Source organism: Anolis sagrei, chromosome X (assembly GCF_037176765.1).
Source record: "Anolis sagrei isolate rAnoSag1 chromosome X, rAnoSag1.mat, whole genome shotgun sequence".
Lineage (NCBI taxonomy): Eukaryota > Metazoa > Chordata > Lepidosauria > Squamata > Dactyloidae > Anolis > Anolis sagrei.
In genome coordinates, this window is record NC_090034.1 from 28971845 (window position 1) to 28993242 (window position 21398).

The 21398-nt window shown below is 42.5% G+C and overlaps 1 protein-coding gene across 3 annotated transcripts in view; it reads right to left on the reverse strand.

Annotated features, from left to right (window-relative positions):
- The window catches only part of ZBTB7A (zinc finger and BTB domain containing 7A), a 41772-nt gene extending 21800 nt beyond the window's left edge, over positions 1-19972 (reverse strand). For 2 of the 3 annotated variants that reach the window (XR_010910487.1, XM_060786167.2), the window contains exon 1: positions 19761-19972. The gene's annotated coding sequence lies outside the window, so the exon portion shown is untranslated. Of the gene's footprint in view, positions 1-17936; positions 18296-19760 lie in introns of those variants that run through there. The other variant, XM_060786168.2, reaches the window with a different exon arrangement.
- Positions 19973-21398: the final 1426 nt, after the last annotated feature.

Genomic DNA, 21398 nt, shown 5'->3' on the forward strand with positions numbered 1-21398 from the left:
GACACGGACAAGACAGAAGGGGTACAGGGAAAGGCCACCAAGAGGGTCCAAGGCCTGGAAACTACAAATCCCTCTGGAGTTGGGGGTGTTTAGTTTGGATAAGAGAGCCATATTTACATATTTGAAAGGAGGGGGCAAGTGATGGAGCCTCTTTCTTAGGAGGCTGGATTATATGCAGTGGTTCGGATCCTTCCTCACGGACCAGTACCAGAAGGTGGCCTACGGGGAATCCTGCTCGACTTCATGGCTGGTGGGCCATGGGGTCCCACAGAGCTTATCATTATCCCCGATGTTAATCAATATCTACCTGAAGCTACCAAGGAAACTCCCCGAGTCCTGAACCTCTGCCTGGCAGCTGTGACGGGTTGGATGAGGGCTGACAAACTGAAGCTAAATCCAGACAAGACAGAGGTCCTCCTGGTCAGTCATGGTAACCTGTGCTGGGTGGGGTCCCACTCCCCTTGAAGACACAGGTCCAGAGACTGGGGCTCCTCCTGGACTCATCGTTGATGCTTGAAGCTCAGGTGTCGGTGGTGGCTGGGAGGGCCTTTACACAGCTAAAACCTGTGCGCCAGCTGCAACCATACCCCAAAAAGCATGACTTGGCCACCATGGTCCATGCCTTAGTTACATCTCACATGGATTACTGAAATGCACTCTACATGGGGCTGCTTATGAAGACAGTTCGGAAGCTTCGATTAGCACAAAGATCCACATCCAGACTGCTGACTAGGGTGGATTGTAGGGAACATACTACCTGGCTGCTGGTTTGCTTCCAGGCCCAATTCAAAGTGCAGGTTATTACCTACAAAGCCCTATATGGCTCAGGTCCTACCTATTTATGTGACAGCATCTCTCCCTATGAACCTGTGCAAACTTTAAGATCAGTCGGCAAGGCCCTCCTCTCGATCCCACCTCCCTCACAGGCGCAGTTGGTGGGGACGAGAGAGAGAGCCTTCGCGGTAGTGCCCCCCCACCCCAGCTTTGGAAAGCTCTCCCCAGGGAAATTAGGCAAGCACCCATCTTCATAACTTTCAGGAAGGAGTTGAAAACCTGGCTGTTTAAGCAGGCTTTTAATAATGGCTAAAAGTATCAACCACCCTATTGGACAGGATTCTTAATTGTTATTAGAACAATGATTTTTTAGCCTGTATACTCTGATCATAGGAATGGCTGGTTTTAAAGGGCGTTACATATTTCTCAATCTGGGAGTCAAGACCCCGGGGGGGGGGGGGGGGGTTGTGAGGGGTTTCAGAGGGGTTGCCAAAGACCATCAGAAAACATATATTTCTGATGGTCTTACGAACCCCTTTGGCAGAAAAGGCTGAAGATCTCTCTGTAGTGAATGAAAATACATCTTGCATATCAGATATTCATAACAGTAGCAAAATCACAATTATGAAGTAGCAACGAAAATAATTTTATGGTTGGGGGTCACCACAACATGAGGAACTGTATTAAGGGATCGCAGCATTCGGAAGGTGGAGAAACACTGATTTAGAGGGCCTTATTGGCTTTTAAATTGTTTATTTATTTGTGTTTACATTATTGGGCTATTTTTTATGAACTGATATGTGATTATTGCCTGTGTTATATTATTTATTGTATTTGTTTTGTTGTAATCTGCCTTGAGTCCCTCTGGGGAGAGGGGGCGGGATATAAATAAAGCTTTTTCTCCTCCTCCTCCTCCTTCTTCAGCCTCTAGGAGAAATCATCCAGAGTTTGGTATCACTAATACGCAGATGATGCTCAACTCTATGCTCCTTTTCACCTGCCACCAAGGAAGTGGTCCTACCCTTGAACTATTGTCTGAAAAGCAGTGATGGACTGGGTGAGGGTGAACAAGTTGAAGCTTAATCCAGACAAGACAGAGGCACTACTGTTGTCTTGGAGGAGGGATCTGGGAGTGGCATTCCAACCTCAGCTGGATGGGGTCGCACTCCCCTTGAAACCTCAGGTGTGCAGTTTGGGCATCATCTGATACTCCACAAATTTTAACTGTTGGAATGTGTATGCTTTTATGTTGAAAGCTGCCTTGAGTTTGCACGTGGAGAAAGGCAGGGAAGAAATATTCTAAAATAAATAGATCAATAAATATAGGCCTTATCCTTGCTCCATCGTGGCAAAACAGGGGACCCCCACCACCACCTTTCATGATTCCACAACTTTAAATTCCCAACAATTTCATTTTTAACTTTCACAAGCTTAAAATTACAATGCGAGTTGGGCCTCTGAAGAAATTCCAAGGAACTCTGCCCTGTTATTAGGCGTCCCGTGCCTCCGCTCGCTTTCCTGAAAGGCAAAATCTGGGAAATCCAGCTTGGAATTATACATCTTTTTGAATGAAAAAGGAGTCTGTGCTTGTTGGGATAGAAATGGTCAAAACAAGAGAGATAACACTACATAACACCATTTTTGTTCCTGGGTGATGAATGTCATTTCCTAATTGGGTCTACTATAAAAACACAGGGAAAGTTTATTGAATTGTGCGGGAGACACATCATCCTGCAGCGCATTTTGCTCTCATTCTCCAATGGATCTCTTATCTAGTCTCAACCAGTTCAATATAGTTTGTGGCACCAAAACGAAATGACTACCTCAAGTCTCAACGCATTTGACGTCGTTTAGGGCACCAAAACAAAAGTTTCTGGAGTAGAAGAATTCCTTTCAAAGTAAGGAAATGTCCTCTAGTTTTCATAGAATCTGACCCAAATCTCTGTATATTTATGGACTGCAACGCACCCCATCCTTTAATGCAGGCTTGGTCCAACTCCGGTCCTCCAGACTTCAACTCCCATAATTTCCTAAGTGGGGAAAAGAGAAGCCGTCCCCTTTAAACCCCTGTTTGCTGCCACAGTTTCAATTGAACCTTTCTGATGCTATAACCACCTGCGGAGGCATGCCTTTCCTGTCAAGGGTCAGACTGGATGGCCTCTGGGTCCCGCCCCCCACCCGTCTCATGATCCCAAGCGCAGGCATGGGAACCTCGCCTGACCTCTCCAAGCAACCACATGATGACAGGGGGAGGAGGAGGAGGAGGAGGAGGATGCTACAGGCAGATGCATTTACTCCACATAAAGTTTTCCAAACTTTCCACATTGGCAACGCTCGCAAACCAACTGGAGGCGAAACCAAACTCCTTAGAAGACTGGCATACAATTATGCCAGCCACTGGGCTTCAATTAATGATGATAATATAATAATAATAATAATAATAATAATAATAATTGTGCAGCTTTATAAGAAAGAACCATCGGAACCCCACCACAAGTCCCATAGGGATGGTTAAGGACCATTTGAGATTCCATTATTATCATTATCATAATTATTAACAATAATAATTAGCTTGGGTCCCTGACGTTGCCCGGGTTATTTGAAAAAGTCGATTTTTAATTGCACAAAATCCATAAGGTTGTGGGTGAACTACAACTCACATGCCAGGTTAACCCTGAGAAACTCCATCAGTACTTAAAGTTTGTTATGTTGCGCAAGTTTGCTCTAGATGCATCATTGTAGAGGTTCAGTGTGCTCTCTGACTGTAGGATAAACTACAACTCCCACTATGGTGAGTCAGTCCCCTCCAACCACTCCAGTAGGTTGAGTTAGTCATGGGGCGTTCTGTATGCCAAGTTTGGTCCAAGTCCATCATCGGTGGACATCACTGTTGTGGCTAAACTACAACTCCCAGAAAGGGAAGTCAGTTCTCCACAAACCCCTCCAGTAATCAAATTTGGGCATGCCGAGTTTGGTCCAGATCCATCAGTGTTTGGGTTCACACTGCTCTCTGGATGTAGGTAAGCTCCAACTCCCCCAAAACAAGGTGAATTACCCCCAAAGACCTCCAGTATTTTTTGCTGGTCACGGGGCTCTGCGTGCCAAGTTTGGTCCAATTCCATCTTTGGTGGAGTTCAGAGGGCTCATAGATTGCAGGTGAACTATACACCCCAGTATCTGCAACTCCTAGAAATCATGGTGAATTCTCCCCAAACTTCTCTAGTATGTTCAGTTGCTGATCAATTCCTCTGTTTGTGGTGTGCCATAGAAAAGAATAGGAAAGGGTTAAGGGAGAGTCCGTGGGCGGGGTCATGCAAATTCCACACCAGTGGAGAGAGCCAGAAACACTGGGATGTCTATGGTGGAGGAAACACATAAAATCTAGGATGGAATCATCTCCATATTGGGTGTTGGGCAGAATTGTGTTTGTGGCGGACATTGGCAGGGCTCTTGCACACTATAATCTGCTCACTATAATCTGCAATATCACTGGAGGGAGGACCATTGGTGTCTCCTGAGAAGCAGGAGCTATAGCTGTTTGTGGAGGCAGGAGCTTGTCTGTGTAAGTGGATTTTTCACTTTTTATCTATATAGATATATTTGCAGCGATATTAGAACGATCAGCTAGGACCCCACCCAAAGAGATGGTTAAGGACTTTCTGGGGTTCATGCTAGGCTTCAATCAATCAATCAACCGATAATAATAATAATGTATGCAGCAATATTAGAATGATCAATAAGGACCCCACCACAAGCCCCATATAGATGGGGAAGGACCTTTTGAGATTTCAGCAATGCTTCCATTATTATTATCATCATCATCATCATCATCATCTTCATCATCAATATAGTGGTATTATTATTACGACTACTAATATATTTGAAGCAATACTAGAACAATCAACTGGGACCCCATCAAAACCCAATAGCAATGGGGAATGATCTTTTGGGGTTCCCACAAGGTTTCAGACAATAATAATAATAATAACAACAACAACAACAACAACAACAACAACAACAACAACAATGATATCTGCCGTGAATCCCTATGGGGAGAAAAGTGAGATAGAAAGAAAAATAATAAAGATTATGAGAATAATTTATTTATTATATATTTATTTACTGTATTTATATACCGCCGTGCATACATGTAATAATGATAATATATGTGCAGCAATATTCAAATAATTGCAAATCCCATGGTGATGGTGTAGGACCTTTTAGATTCCAGCAAGATTTCCATTAATCTATACACATGTTCATGGTGCTCACTATAACCTGCAACATCACTGGAGGGAGGACCATTGGTGTACAATTATTATTATTATTATTGTCTGAAGCCTTGTGGGAACCCCAAAAGATCATTCCCCATTGCTATTGGGTTTTGATGGGGTCCCAATTGATTACAAAGCCTAGAGAAGACAATTATGCTGGGGAAAGTGGAAGGTAAAAGGAAGAGGGGCCGACCAAGGGCAAGATGGATGGATGGCATCCTTGAAGTGACTGGACTGACCTTGAAGGAGCTGGGGGTGGTGACGGCCGACAGGGAGCTCTGGCGTGGGTTGGTCCATGGGGTCACGAAGAGTCGGAGACGACTGAACGAATGAACAACAACAACATACACAAAATAAAAGTGAAATTATTTATGTGTGTGTCTCTGGGGTTTCCACTTGCACAGACAAGCTCCTACCTCACAAACAGCTATAGCTCCCGTCACAAGTCCTAAATGGACAGAAAAGGTTCTTTTGCGGTTCCAGCAAGGCTACTACTACTACTACTACTAATAATAATAATAATAATAATAATAATAATAGGGAATGTCCTCTTTCCATTCAGTGGCAATCGGTGCAACTAAATTCAGAAACAGTGGAAATTTATACAAGAGCAGGTTGGGATGAAGCCTACTGGAGGCTGGATAGCCATTTGTCGGGAAGACTTTGATGGTGCTTGTCTGAAGGGGGTTGGACTAGATGCCTTCTGAGGATCTCTAATATAGTATGGAATGTCTGATGGAGTCTGGTGGAGTTTTCATTTACCTGAAGGCTTTTTTGAACCAAGGCTGGATGGCCATCTGTTGCGGTTTCTTTTATGGTGTTTTTTGAATTGAAATGTTTTTTTTTGTTAAACCACTTTGAATTGCCTTCATGGAAAGAAAAAGCAGGTTAATAATAATAATAATTTCCTGACTGTGTGAAGGCGTTTGGACTAGATGCTCTCTAGGGACCCCTTTCAAGCAGGGTATTAATAGTAATAATAATAATAATAATAATACTGCCTGGGAGTCTGCTGGTGTCTCCTTCTCTGCCCGTTCTTGACCTGAGGCAGGGTGGTCATCAGTTGGGAGGGCTTCGATGGTGCTTTTCCTGTCTGGCTGAAGGAAGTTGGACTAGATCCCCTCTGGGGACCCCTTGCAACTCGAGTGAAGCATAGAGTACTCAGGAGTCTGCTGGCGTCTCCCTTCTCTGGAGGAGGTTAATGGTAATAGTAATAATAATTAATATTTGGCACTTAAAGATAATTATAATATTCATAGTAATTTAAATACTAACGATGTCCAATCCTGTTTTAATATTTGTATATTTTAAATTGTATTGCAATGCTTTTAATGTTTGCCGCTTTGGGTCTCCTTATTGAGAGAAAAAGCAGGATAATAATAATAACAACAACAACAACAACAACAACAATAATAATAGGCAGGATTGAGGAGAAACAACTTGAAAAGCTGACACAACACAAGGATTTAAAGATTGAACGGCAAAGACTCTGGCACAAGCCAGTCAACGTGGTCCCAGTAGTGATCGGCACACTGGATGCAGTCCCTTAAGACCTTGGCCTGCACTTAAACACAATCAGCACTGACAAAATTACCATCTGTCAGCTGCAAAAGGCCACCCTACTGGGATCTGCACGCATTATTTGCCAATACATTACATAGTCCTAGATACTTGGGAAGTGTCCGACGTGTGATCCAATACAACAACCAGCATAGTAATCTTGTTTGATGTGTACTAATCGTGTTATGTTTCAAATAATAACTGGCTCCTGAAGACAATAATATTAATAGTAATTATTATTATTATTTGGCGCCTAAAGAGGATGATGATTGTGATTATTATTAGTATTATAATAAAGAGGATGATCATATTAATAGTTGTTGTTATTGTTATTATTATTAGGCTCCTAATGAGGATTATAATATTAATGGTAATGTATTATTATTTGGCCCCTAAAGAGGACAATGATAATATTAATACGAGTAATTTATTATTAGGCTCCTAAAGAGGATACAGAAAATATGAATAGGAATGTATCATTATTAGGTTCCTATAGAGTATCATAATATTAATAATTGTTATTCTTTGGCTCCTAAAGAGGGTAATAAATAATATCTTATAACTCGAGCAGACTCCCAGGCCATCTACACTTTGCTGGAGTTGGAATGGACCCCCAAAGGGCATCTAGTCCAACCTCCTTCAGCCAGAAAGCGGAAGCACCATCAAAGCCCTTACAAAAGACGTCCATTCGAACTCAGTTGAAGACTCTCCAGAGAAGCAGACACCAGCAGACCCCCAGGCCATCTACGCTTTGCTAGAGTTAGACTGGACCCCCAGACAGCATCTAGTCCAACCTCCTACAGCCAGGAAGCAGAAGTACCATCAAAGATGGTCCCGGATGAAGAAACTCCAGAGAAGAAGACGCCAGCAGACTCCTAGGTTGTCTATGCTTCACTCAAGTTGGAAGGGGTCCCCAGAGGGCATGTAGTCCAACCTCCTTCAGAGAATTGGGGGTTTGGAGCGGCCTCCTCCCTCTCGCCTTGGCCTGGATGCCAAAGCGTTCAGTGAGAGAGAGAGAGAGGGAGGGGGGGAGAGGCCCAACCAGGACACATTTGCATGGCCCCCTCCCTGCTTGCTTCTCTTTCTCCTTTCTGCGCCAGGAAGTGGGCAAAACGCCCACCTCTGTTCCTCTCTCCACTTGCTTTCCCAACCTCTTCAGGGCTTTTCCAGGCAAACAAGCGGGACCCCACCCAGCAGAAGGAGGAGAAGCAGCAGCAGTGGCGGGCAAGACGGGGCACATTCCCCCTTTGCCACCAAAGCAGCCTCCCTTCTCCTCGACTCACCTGCCCCTGCCCCCCCTCCCACTTCAGCTTCGAACCCTTTAAGAGTGAGGAAAAAGGGCACTCACTGGCCTGGCATTGGAGCAATCAATTATTTATTACTGTTTCTCTATCATACAAGGGTTCGACTGCTTCTCCTGGAAGTTTCCAAGACTTATGGTTTAATAGGAATGAGAGGGTTCTAGAGCCAAAGGGGACCACAAAGGTCATGTAGACAGGGAACACCCCACAACTAAACCACTCCTGAAAGAGGCACATCCAAACTCCGAAGGAGAGTCCACCCTTCTCCAAGGCAGTCCTCTTTTGAACTGTCCTTGCAATCAAGTTCTTCCTTGTATTTAATTGCAATCACTCTTCTTGTGAGTATGCAGGATTTTTAGGCAAACTCTCTGCTTGGAACTATATAAGATTCAATCTTCTAGGCCAGGCATGGGACAACTTTGGCCCTCCCTCTAGGTGTTTTGGACTTCAACTCCCACAATTTCTAACAGACGGTAATAATAATATAATAAAATAATAATATATAATATAATATAAAGATAAAGATAATAAAACAATATATAATATGTAATAATTTAACATATATGCACCGGTGGCGCAATGCGTTAAACCACTGAGCTGCTAAACATTTTGACCGAAAGGTCACAGGTTCGAATCCAAGGAGCGGATTGAGCTTCCACCGTCACCCCAGCTTCTGCCAACCTAGCAGTTCGAAAACATGCAAATGTGAGTAGATCAATAGGTAACAGAGCTCCATGCAGTCATGCTGGCCACATGACCTTTGAGGTGTCTATGGACAACACCAGCTTTTCAGCTTAAAAATGGAGATGAGCACCAACCCCTAGAGGCAGACACGAGTGGACTTAATGTCAGGGGAAAACCTTTACTTATAATATAATAATATTAAAATAATATAATATAATAATATAAAATAATGATATAATGATATAATATCGGCTGTTAGGAATTGTAGGAATTGTAGGAGTTGAAGTTCAAAACACCTGGAGGACCCAAGTTTTCCCATGCCTGCTTTGGACCGAATACGACATTTAAAATCACCCCACCTAGGCCTAGAACACCATACGTTTCAATTAGGTTCTTTCTCGTGTTTTGTTGCAATCTCCCTTCTTGAGACTATTTAAGATTCTTCTTGCAACTATATTGGGTTCAATCTTTTAGACGAAACATATCTAACTCCCTAAGTCACAATAAGAACAAGACCTGATTTTCTAAGTCACAATAATAGTAACAACAAGATTAACTATCTTGGTCAACTACGTATTTTACTTTCCCAACATGCTGGTCTTAACCTATAAAGCCCTAAACGTCTCCGGCCCAGTTTACCTGTCCAAATGTATTCTCCCCCTATGAACCATCTAGGTTGTTAAGATCGTCTGGAGGGCCCCTGCTCTCGGTCCCACCGGCCTCTCAAGCGCGTCTGGTGGGGACGAGGGACAGGGCCTTCTCGGTGGTGGCCCCTCGACTCTGGAACTCTCTCCCACTGGAGATCAGAACTGCCCCCTCCATTCTGTCGTTCAGAAAATGGGTGAAAACCTGGCTATGGGGTTTGGCTTTCGACGAGTGAATCAATATTTCTGTGATCGGATGGATGATGATGAATGACGGACAACGAATTCACTATGACGACTGACCATTGTTATTATGCTGTTTTAACGTTTTAATTGAATATGTTATATGATGTTTTGAATGATTGTTTTGTGATATTATTGTTGGAAACCGGCCCGAGTCCCCCGATAGAGGAGAGAAGACCGGTATAAATAAAATAAATAAATTCTTCTTGAACACAATTATTTCAAAGCAGGGCCCATCTTCCCTCCCTCTGTACACAACCCAGAACTGTAAAGCATCACAATCAATTGACTTTCAAAAGCAATACTGAGGTTCCAGTTTGGCCCATAAGTCATCCTTCATAAACAGAACATCTTGGTTTGGGCTTTGGCCACAAGTAGGGCACCATACATTTCTTTTGAGTCTCTTTTTTAAAGAGAAAAACCAGGATACGACCATCTATCTATACACATAATAAAAGTGAAAATATGTATTGTGTGTGGCTGGGGCCCCCACTAACACAGAAATTATTATTAGTAGTAGTAAGTAGCTTGGGTCCCTAGCATTGCCTGGGTTATTTGGAAATGTCATTTTTAAAAATTGTACAAAATGCCTAAGGTTGTGGGTGAACTACAACTCACATCATGCTAGGTTAACCCCAAGAAACTCCATCAGTACTTAAGGTTTGTTATGTTGGGCAAGTTTGCTCTAGATGCATCATCAGTGAGGTTCAGTGTGCTCTCTGTTTGCAGGGTAAACTACAACTCCCATTATGGTGTTAGTCCCCTCAAACCCCTCGAGTAAGTTGAGTTAGTCATGGGCGTTCTGTGTGCCAAGTTTGGTCCAGGTCCATCATCGGTGGAGGGCACCGTTTCTCTGGCTGTGGGTGAACTACAACTACCAGAAAGGGGTTCCCCCCACCCCAGTAATCAAATTTCGGCATATCAAGTATGTGTCTCTAGTTTGGTGCTAGTTGGGTGTAATGAACCACAACTCCTATAAATCCCTCCAAAGACTTCCAGGATGTTTTGTTAATCATGGGAGTTCTGTGTGCCAAGCTAGTTCCAGGTCCATCGTTGGTGGAGTTCAGAATGCTCTTAGACTGCGAGTGAACTATACATCCCAAGATGTACAACTCCTATAAATCATGGTAAATTCTCCCCAAACGTCTCTAGTATGTTCAGTTGCTGATCCAATTCCTCTGTTTGCTGTGTGCCATAGAAAAGAATAGGAAAGGGTTAAGGGAGAGTCCGTGGGTGGGGTCATGCAAATTCCAGACCAGTGGAGAGAGCCAGAAACACTGGGATGTCTGTGGTGGAGGAAACACATAAAATCTAGGATGAAATTGTCTCCGTATGAAAGCCTTCACTTGGGTGGTGGGCAGTGTGGTGTTTGTGGAGGACATTTGCAGGGCTCTTGGACATATTCATGGCCTCACTATAACTTGCAATGTCATTGGAGGGAGGGCCATTGGCATCTCCTGAGTAGTGGGAGCTATAGCTGTTTGTGGAGGCAGGAGCTTACCATATTTCCTCGAGTATAACATACCACTCAATTTTGGCTACATAATTCAGCTCAAAGAAGGTGTGCACGAGACTTGAGCAAATATGGCAATCCTTCAAGCATAGAGCAAATACGGTATATTAGAAATTCCAGATGTCTGGTTGACAACATGAACAGGACGCTTGCGACTCAGAGGCATTTTCAGAGGTCCACACTTCAAATGAATTTAACAAGACAATGCAATCATTACCATATTTACTCGATTCCTTCTTTAAAACACAAAAGTGTTGGAACACCAACGTTTCCAGCGGCGGAAAGGAAAAGCTTGCGGTAGAATGAACTGCCTTGGTTCGATGCTGTAGTTTGACAAGGCCTTGAGGCTTCTCTGCCAAAGGATGCAGAGGTCTCAACAAACAGCAAATCCCAGCATTGCGTAGCACTGAGCCATGGTAATGATATTAGAGACGGGGTCTCCAGAGGCTCCTGAAGCAGCTTCCCCTTTGGCTTGGGCTCACCATATGACACAAAATCTAATGCGCACTCTAATTTCGGCAAGGTCACTTAGCCCCAAAAGGTGAGCATGAGATTGGAGCAAACAAGATATTGCAAGCTCTTTGACTTTTTAAAGTCACCACTGAACGGTGCTTGGGCATTTCCCGGATGAAATCCTGGGCTCTGGGTGGAGTTTCCCACTATAGGGCCCCTCTTTTCAAAGATGGGCCAGGCCTGTGGCTGTGTGGTGGCCCCGTCCGCCAACAACAACTCCAAGAACCCGTAAAGCCGGAACTGTTCCCCACTCGCCTGGTTTTCCCCAATGCTCTCTGCCTACGGAGGGCTCTTGCCTCACCCAACAAGAGGAGTAGGCGGATGGCTTTGCTAAGTCGAGCTCCAACCTCAAGGCTGGCTATTTATGCCTCCACTCTCGAGCTCTCATAAAGACAAGGAAGGAAGGAAGGAAGGAAGGAAGGAAGGAAGGAAGGAAGGAAGGAAGGAAGGGAAGGGGCTTTGAACCTGGTGCCAAGCACACAGCACTGAACCTTGCTGCCTTTCGTTGCCCTTCCATCCTTTCCAGGAAGGGAGAGTCGGTGCTACAGATATTGTAGATCTTGCTTCCCAAGAAGCCTCCTTGACCTAAGCCACATCATCAGCCAGTTCTGGGTTTCTTCGTGACACTCAAAAACTAACATTTCACAAGAAGCCTCCTCTCCATCGGAGCCTTTCGGTGTTCTTGTTTCACCGCAAAAGCAGCAGCAAGTTCCGGGTTCCACAAACCAAAGAAGGCACTGCGAACTAATCCAACCAGGGATGTTAACTATAGCAGAACACTTGGTGAACCTGGACACAGAATATTACTGAAGAAGACAAAAATGCTGGAACACTCTAACAACCACCATGTCAGACTACACAGAGAAGCCATTGAATTCCACAAGTAGAATCATAGAATCATAGAGTTGGAAGAGACCTCATGGGCCATCCAGTCCAACCCCCTGCCAAAAAGCAGGAAAACTGCATTCAAAGAATCCCCGACAGAAGGCCATCCAGCCTCTTTTTAAAAGCTTCCAAAGAAGGTTCAGAGAGTTCCACTGCTGAGTATCTCTCACAGTCAGGAAGTTCTTCCTAATGTTCAGATGCAATCTCCTTTGTCCAAGTATGTGGACAATTCCAACAAAAGGGGGGAAATCATGAAAATGAACAAAATTTGGTTACCAGTATTACAAATCAACAGAATCAAGATAGTAAATAAAGACCACCACTAAGAAATAGGAGAACGCCAGACAGCAAGGAATCAAATTGCCTGTAAACACCTCCCAAACAGAGGGTGCCTCCAGGCAACAACAGCCAGGCTACCTCTATGCAGAGACACTCAGTGATTGACTTTCCAAACTTCATGGCTACTCAATGCTATTCAAGCTTGCTAATTGCAACATTCACACTTGCTTCAAACAGACAAGGGTTCTCTCTCCCATCCTGGATGCTATTTCACAGAGATATATACATTTCACTTGCTTTACTACCTCTATGCAGATACAGTCACTGGTTGATTTTGCAGCTTCAAGGCTACTCAAAGCTATCCAAGTTTGCTCACTGCAACATCCACACTTGCTTCAAACAGACAAGGATTCTTCCTCCCACCCTGGAAATTATTCTACAGGTATATACACTCCACTTGCTTCACTATTTCTAAGCAGTGGCACAGTGGGTTAAAGTGCTGAGCTGCTGAGCTTGTTGACCGAAAGGTCGCAGGTTCGATTCCGGGGAGCGGTGTGAGCTTCCACTCTCAGCCCTAGCTTCTGCCAACCTAGCAGTTCAAAAACATGCAAATGTGAGTAGATCTCTAGGTACCACTCTGGCGGGAAGGTAACGGTGCTCCATGCCTGCCATAGCATTGCATTTAATTCCTGGGCCCCCTAGAATTTTTGGGCTTGCACAAATCTTGGCCCGGTCTTGTAATTTTTTTAAAAATTGCCTTGAACAGGCAGGATTACATTTAATATATGTGTGTTATGGCGACAATTTTTATGCATATTTTGTTTTGTTAATCTTATGGTTATGTTGTTTTTACTTTGTATGTTCTGTGATTTTTACCTGGGAACTGCTCTGAGTCCCCTCGGGGAGATAGAGTTGTATATAAATAAAGTATTATTATTATTATTATTATTATTATTATTATATTTTAATCTGTTTGATTGATATGTGTTTTAATTGCTTATATGTTGAGATTATTTTATATTTTGATGATATGTGTTTTATTGTTTACTTGTGCGACATTGAATTTTTGCCAGATTTGTAAACTGCCTCGAGTCCCCTTCGGGGTCGAAAACGGCGGAGTAGAAATGAAGTAAAAATAAATAAATAAACAATCAAGTTTGCTAATTGCAACATTCGCATTTCCTTTAAACAGACAAGGGTTCTTTCTCCCACCCCGGACATTATTCCAAAGGGGGATATATACACACACATACATAAACACGCACACACTCCACTTGCTTCACTAGCAACAGATCCTTACATGATGCCAGCCATATATGCAGGTGAAACATCAGAAGAGAGTAATGCTGGAACATGGCCATATAGCCCAAAAAACTCAAAGCAACCCAGTGATTCCAGCCATGAAAGCCTTCAACAACACAAGTTCCAGGTTTCTTCCCATGTTTTGAGTCCTTCCAAGTCCCCATCCTTTTGATGATCTATCACCACAAGAGATCCCACATTGGCTCTGGAAAAAACACTGTCGTTCCAAGAAGACAAGGGACCAAACCTTTATCTGAACCGTAAGGTTTATCTTAGGGGGAAAGATGTACAATGGAAGGCTGTGGCTTCAAGCTGGGAAAGAGCTCTTGCTGGTCAGTGAAAATAATCATTATTTGAGGCTTTCACAGTATTTACATTTTGAGCCAAAGCTGCTCCTTGACTCCACAACGATTCTCAAAGATAGACCAAATTGTGAGAGACAGACATAAAACTGCACAGCTTAGTCGGACTAGCAATGTGATCCCCATGAAGAGTCTTGTCTCATCGCCAAGAACTACTTTTCACATAAACAGCGTTTCCAAAGGACGCAGAGTCCCCGCTTTTATGCAAACCTTGGCCACACTATTCCTTCAAGGTAGGCCAGCATTCCTGCATACCCATTGCATAGACTTACAGCCACCTTCATCTAAGAGTGTTCACGTCCAATGTCTGATCGCAGCAAGTACAGGCCAACTGAGGTCACCCAAACTCAAGGCTTTCCTGGTCAGCATTTAAACAATCCGCCTTTGGGAAGAGCTAGATAAGGATAGTAGGGTAGGGAAAATGCATTATTATTATTTAAATTCACAAAAGTACAACTTCAGAGCCAACGTCATTCTCTTACCACATTTGCCCCTAAAGAGTCTTTGCTCGATCTTTTACCAGATCCTAAAAACATTTGGCCTTTTGAAAACTTCTACAGCCTCAAATCCCAAACAAATAAAGATAATCATAAAGCAAATGCGGCAACTGGAGACATTCCGAATGGATCGCCAACAGCTATAATCTATACACATAATAAAAGTGAAAATATGTGTTTGTATATGACTAGAGTGTCCAGCTTACACAGACGGGCTCCTGCTTCCACAAATAATATAGCTTCCACTACGCAGGAAACACCAATGGCCCTCCCTCCAATGACATTGCAGGTTATTGTGAGTGCCATGAACATATCCAAGAGCCCCACCAATGTCCTCTACAAACGCAAGTGAAGGCTTTCACATTGAGACAATGTCATCTTAGATTTTATGTGTTTCCTCCACCACAGACACCCCAGTGTTTCTGACTCTCTCCATTGGTGTGGAAATTGTATGATCCCACCCACTGCCTCTCCCTTAACCCATTCCTACATTTTTCTATGGTATACAACAAGCAAAGCAGAATTGATCAGCAACTGAACATACTGGAAGGGTTTGGGGGACTGACTCAAAATGATGGGAAGTTGCAGTTCACCCTGCATCAAGACAGAGCACTGTGACTCCCACAGCAATGGACCTGGACCATATTTGGCACACAAAACCCCTATGATCAACAAAACATACAGGAAGGCTTTGGGGGAAATTCATTTTGATGTATAGGAATTATAGTTTACCTACATCGGGAGAACACTGTGAACACAAACAACGATGGATCTGCACCAATTTTGGCACACATACCCAATATGCCAAAATTTGAATACTGGTGGGTTTGGAGTGGAATTGGCCTTGACATTTGTTACTTGTAGGTACGGCATTTAAAGTTCACCTATAATCAAAGAGCACCCTGAACCCCACCAAAGATGGACCTGGACTACATGACCAACATAAAATACTAGAGGGCTTTGGGGGGAATTCACCTAGATGTAGGGGAATTGTAGTTCACCTACATTCAGAGGGGACCGTGAACTCAAATAATGATGCACACATGCCTGATAAGCGCAAATTTGATTACTGGAGGGGTTTGGTGGGAACTGAACTTCCTTTCTGGGAGTTTGGAGCTCACTGACATCCAGAGACACTGTGACCATCATTGATGATGGATTTGGACCAAACTTGGCACACAGAACCCCAATGATCAACTGAACATACCAGAGGGAATTGAGGACGACTGACCCACCATGGTGGGAGAGCTGTACTTCATCCTGCAGCCAGAGAGCACAATGAACCCCATCAATGAAGCATCTAGAGCAAACTTGCCCAACATGACAAATTTTAATTACTGATGGAGTTTATCAGGGTTAACCTGGCATGATGTGAGTTGGACTTAATCCACAACCTCATGCATTTTGTAAAATAAAACAAATGACTTTTTCAAATAACCCGGGCAACACCAGGTACCCAAAAGACAATATGCAGACAGCGCTACTAAAGTTGACTATTCCTTATCCAAAATGCTTGGATATCGCATCATAAGAGATGGGACCAAGATTTAAATATAAAATTCACTTATGCTTTGTATGAACCTGATACACAAAGACCAAACGTCATTTCCTACACAATATTTTAAATCGCTTTGTGCATGAAATAAAATTGATTTACACTGATGCATCAGAAAGCAAAAGGGTCAATCTTTAGTTTTAACTCTGTGTTTGAATGGTTTTTAATTGTGAATTTTTAAGTATGTTTATATCTAATCATGTTTATATTTGTATATTTTAAATTGTGTACTCATACTTTTATGTCAAGCCACTTTGAGTCCCCTTTGGGAGAGATAAAGCAAAGTATAAAGAATAATAATAGTAATAATTATAATAATAATAATAAAGTAATAAATACATAGTCGCTTTGAGTCCCCTTTGGGAGAGATAAAGTGGGGTATAAATAAATATAAGAAATATAATAACAATATAATTAAAATTGTATGCTGATCCTTTTATGTTACGCTGCTTTGAATCCCCTTCAGGAAATCTAAAGCAGGGTAGTAGTAGTAGTAATAATAATAATAATAATAATAATAACAGGTTCCTAAAGAGGACGATGATGATGATGGTTATTATCATTATTATATTATAAAGAGGATGACAATATTAATAGTTATAGTAATTTCTCCCTTGTTAGGCCAACTCTGCTGGCTGCCAGTCTGCTACTGAGCACAATTCAAAGTGCTGGCTTTAAACAATAAAGCCCAAACAGTTCCAGCCCAGCTTATTTGGCCGAACATATCTCCTTCTATGATCCACCTCGAAGATTAAGATCTTCTGGAGAGGCCCTGCTCTCAATTCCACCTCCCTCGAAAGCACAACTGGTGGGGCCAGGAGACAGGGCCTTCTCAGTGGTGGCCCCTCAGCTGTGGAACTCCCTCCCTAGTGAAATTAGAGCAGCCCCCTCCCTACTTATATTTAGGAAGAAAGTAAAATGTGGTTATGTGACCAAGCTTTCAGACAGCAAAGCTCATAGTACAATAAGATAATAAGGAATCGTGTACAGACCAATGGAATGACTATGGACTTGATTTTGAATGGTGTGATTTTAATAACTGTTTTTAAATCGTGCTGTTTATCGGTGGGTTTTAAAATAAATGTTATTGTATTATTGATGTTTAATTTATGTTTATGTTTTCATTTGGTTAGGTTTATAGTTATCTGTTATTGTCTTGCTATTATCTTTTGCTTTTCACATGTATGTACAGCATTGAATATTGCCTTTATAATGTTGGAAACCGCTTTGAGTTCCCTCAAGGGGAGAAAAACGGTGTATAAATATCGCAAATAAATAAATAAATAAATAAATATAATTTGGCTCCTAAAGAGGACAATGCTAATATTAGTACTAATTTATTATTACTTGGCTCCTAAAGAGGATAAATAGTAATTTTCATTACTATCCGGCTCCTAAAGAGGACAATGATAATACTAATAGCCAGTTATTATTATTATTATTATTATTATTGGGCTCATTTCCTACTTCTTTCCTCCATTCCATAAGCTTTCTGCTCCGCTTTCCTGCTAATTTTCCACTTTCCCCTATTATTCTTTATTATAGGATACCTTCTATTGTTATTCGATGAAATGGTGGGCTTCACTTTCGGAGAGGAAGCAGACTGTAGAGAGGAAACTGTCCTGGTTTGGCTGCTTCTGAGTATGGGCTTTCACTCCCATGGAAGGCCCATTCACAATCCCGGCTCCAAAGGGCCTCGAGGGTCTCCAGCCGGCTTCGGCTGTCGTTGACAGGACCCCATGGCCTGGCTGAGAGTCCAGGCAAGGCCTGCCTGGGCCCCGCCCGGGCCTTGCACTAGGCCTCGCATCCCCGGCCTTTCCTAAACGGCCGCGCCCGGGGACCCCACCTCTCCCCCGGGGGAAGCCCCGCTCGCACCCTCCTCAACAGCCTCGCCTGCCCTTCTCTGACTCCTCCTGCCCCCTCTAAGCACAGCCATTGGCCTACGGAGGCACGCCGGCTCGCCATTGGCCCGCGCCGGCGCCTGTCAGCGACACCTCCCCGCCGCGGTGCACCTCGGGAGAGGTAGTCCCGCCTCCACTGCACCTGCAGGCCAAGCCGCACCGCGGGGACTACAACTCCCAGAAATGCCTTCTCTTTTTTCCCCCCACCCTTGATAACACACAGCCAGGACAACGTAGGCACGCAGCAAGGAGGCAGCAGCCTCTTAGGCCCCTTCCCCAACAAGGAGAATAATAATATAACTCAATAATAATGATAATAATAATAATAATAATAATGATGAAATATAAAAAGGACCCTTGACATCCATGTATCTCAGGCTCCTGTCAATAGGAATGTCAAGCCTCCCAAGGCATGGGACTCGATGCCAGTAAAATAAATCAATATAATAATAATAATAATAATAATAATAATAATAAAACCTAAAATAAATTGAAACAATAATAATAAATATAGTAATAATATATTATAGCAAAATAAAACCTAAAAATATAATAATAATATAACTAAAATAAAACAAAATAATAAATATAATAATATAATATAATTAAATTAACTAAAATTAAACCTAAACATAAAAAATAATAAAATAAAACAAATTAATAAAATAAAACCTATAGAATAATATGATATAATAAAAATATAAAATAAAATAAAGAATAAAATCTAAAAATATAATCTGAAAATAAAACCTAAAGATATAATCATATACTGAAAATATAACAAAATTAATAGTAATACAACGAACTTTAAAAATAATATAAAATCTAAGAACAAGAATTATAAAATATAATAAAACATAATTTAATAAAAATAAAACAAAATTAATAAGAATAGAATACATTATAAATAAAATAGTAAAAGTAAAACAAAATCAATAATATAAAACACTAAAATAAAATAAAATATATAATAAGTAATAAATAAAAGATAAAAGATAAAAATATAATGTAAATAAAAGGTAACTATTAATAAAATAATAAAAACAACAAGATCAATCGCCCGCCCACCTCCTTTCACCCCCTTCCACCTTAAAGAGGCAGCAAGCCCATTGGGAGACTCAGTCCTCCCAGGAACCTAGATCTAACAATAATAATAATATTAAATGTATTAAATAGAATAAAAACACCAAGATCCACCTCCTTTCACCTTCACCAATCCCTCCCTCCTTAAAGGAGAAGCAGCAAAGCGTACACATTGGGAGACTCAGTCCTCTTTAAGACCCATCACTAATAATAATGATGATGATGATGATGATGATGATGGTGATAATAATAATAATAATAATAATAATAATAATAATAAGGCAAAGTTAGGAAGCTGCCCATGTCCTGGACTGAAGCTAAAGAAGAGATCACATCCTGGCGGAAAGAGAGCAAGAAAAAGGAAGAGGAAGGAAATTGAAAGGTTCTTACCTGGTTGGTTTCGGGAGGGGGGGTAGGAAGGGAAAAAGGGGGGGCTGGAGTTTGGGGAGTCAGTTCTTCTTCCTCTTCCTCTTCTTCCTCCTCTTCCCTCCTTCCTCCTTTCCTTCCTTCCTACTGTAACAGTAGATGCAAAGCCCCGTATGCTGCTTGCTGTGAACTCCCCTTCCTGGTTCCAACTCTCGGGGTAAGGAAAGAGGGAGGGGACAAAAAAGGGGAGGGGGCCCACTTCGCTCTCTCTCTCCCTCCCTCCTCTTAAAGGGCCAGGCGCCCCAAAGCCACCCACAGCCCAAGCCAACCCAAAGGCATCGCTTGGATCCCCTTTCTTCGCTGGCGAAGCATATAATAGACTGATCTCTTTGGGCTGGGAAAAGGGGCGCTAGGCAGCAGCCAATGGGAAGGGGGCTTTGTAGAAAAAGAAGTAGTAGTGTTCTAAAAGGGGTCAAAGAGCATTCAAGGCCAGACTCAGCCCCCTCCTGCTGGGTTTTATGGGATGCCACGTTGGAGCCAAGCAGAGGGTCTTGTTATCTAACTCCAGGCAGGACTAATAATAATAGAGCAGGTAAAGGAAGGGCTGATGGAGAAAGTGGGCACCAATCATCACCACCATCCTAGTGATCTGGCAGGTAAAGGAAGGGCACACACATTAGTAATAATAATAACAACAACAATAATAATAATGTGGCAGGTAAAGAGAGGGCACACATAATATTAGTAGTAGTAGTAATAATAATAATAATAATAATAATAATAATAATAATAATGGGTTGTGTTAGTTTTCTGAGCTGTCTGGCCATGTTCCAGAAGCATTCTCTCCTGATGTTTCGCCCACATCTATGGCAGGCATCCTCAGAGGTTGTGAGGTCTGTTGGAAACTAGGCAAGTGGGGTTTATATGCCTGTAGAATAATGTCCAGGGTGGGAGAAAGACCTGTCTGTTGGTGGCAAGTGCGAATATTGTCATTGGGCAGCTTGATCAGCATTGAGTGGCTTTACAGCTTCAAAGTCTGGCTGCTTCCTGCCTGGGGGAATCCTTTGTTAAGAAGTGTTAGCTGGCCCTGATTGAGTCCTGTCTGGAAAATCCCGTTTTTTGAGTGTTGCTCTTTATTTACTATCCTGATTTTAGAGTTTTTCAATACTGGTAGCCAGATTGTGTTTGTTTTCATGGTTTCCTCCTTTCTGTTGAAATTGTCCACATGATTCTTGTAGATTTCAATGGCTTCTCTGTGTAGTCTCACATGGTGGTTCTCCAAGTGGTCCAGCATTTCCGCATTCTCAAATAAAACAAGGGAATTCCAGACAGAAAACAATCAGGGCCAGTTTACTTTGCTTACTTAGGTGGTCCCTCCTCCTCCCGACAAAGGTTTCTCTTAGGAAGCAGTCAGACTTTTAAGCTGCAAGGCCATTAAATGCAATTCAAAGTAGCCAATTGCAACATTCCCACTTGCCTCAAGCAGAAAAGAGTCCATTCTCCCACTCTGGATTCCACAGACATATAAACCCCACTTGCCTGGTTTCCAACAGACTTCACAACCTCTGAAGATGCCTGCCATAGATGTGGGTGAAATGTCAGGAGAGAATGCATCTGGAACATGGCCAGACAGCCTGGAAAACTCACAGCAACCCAATAATA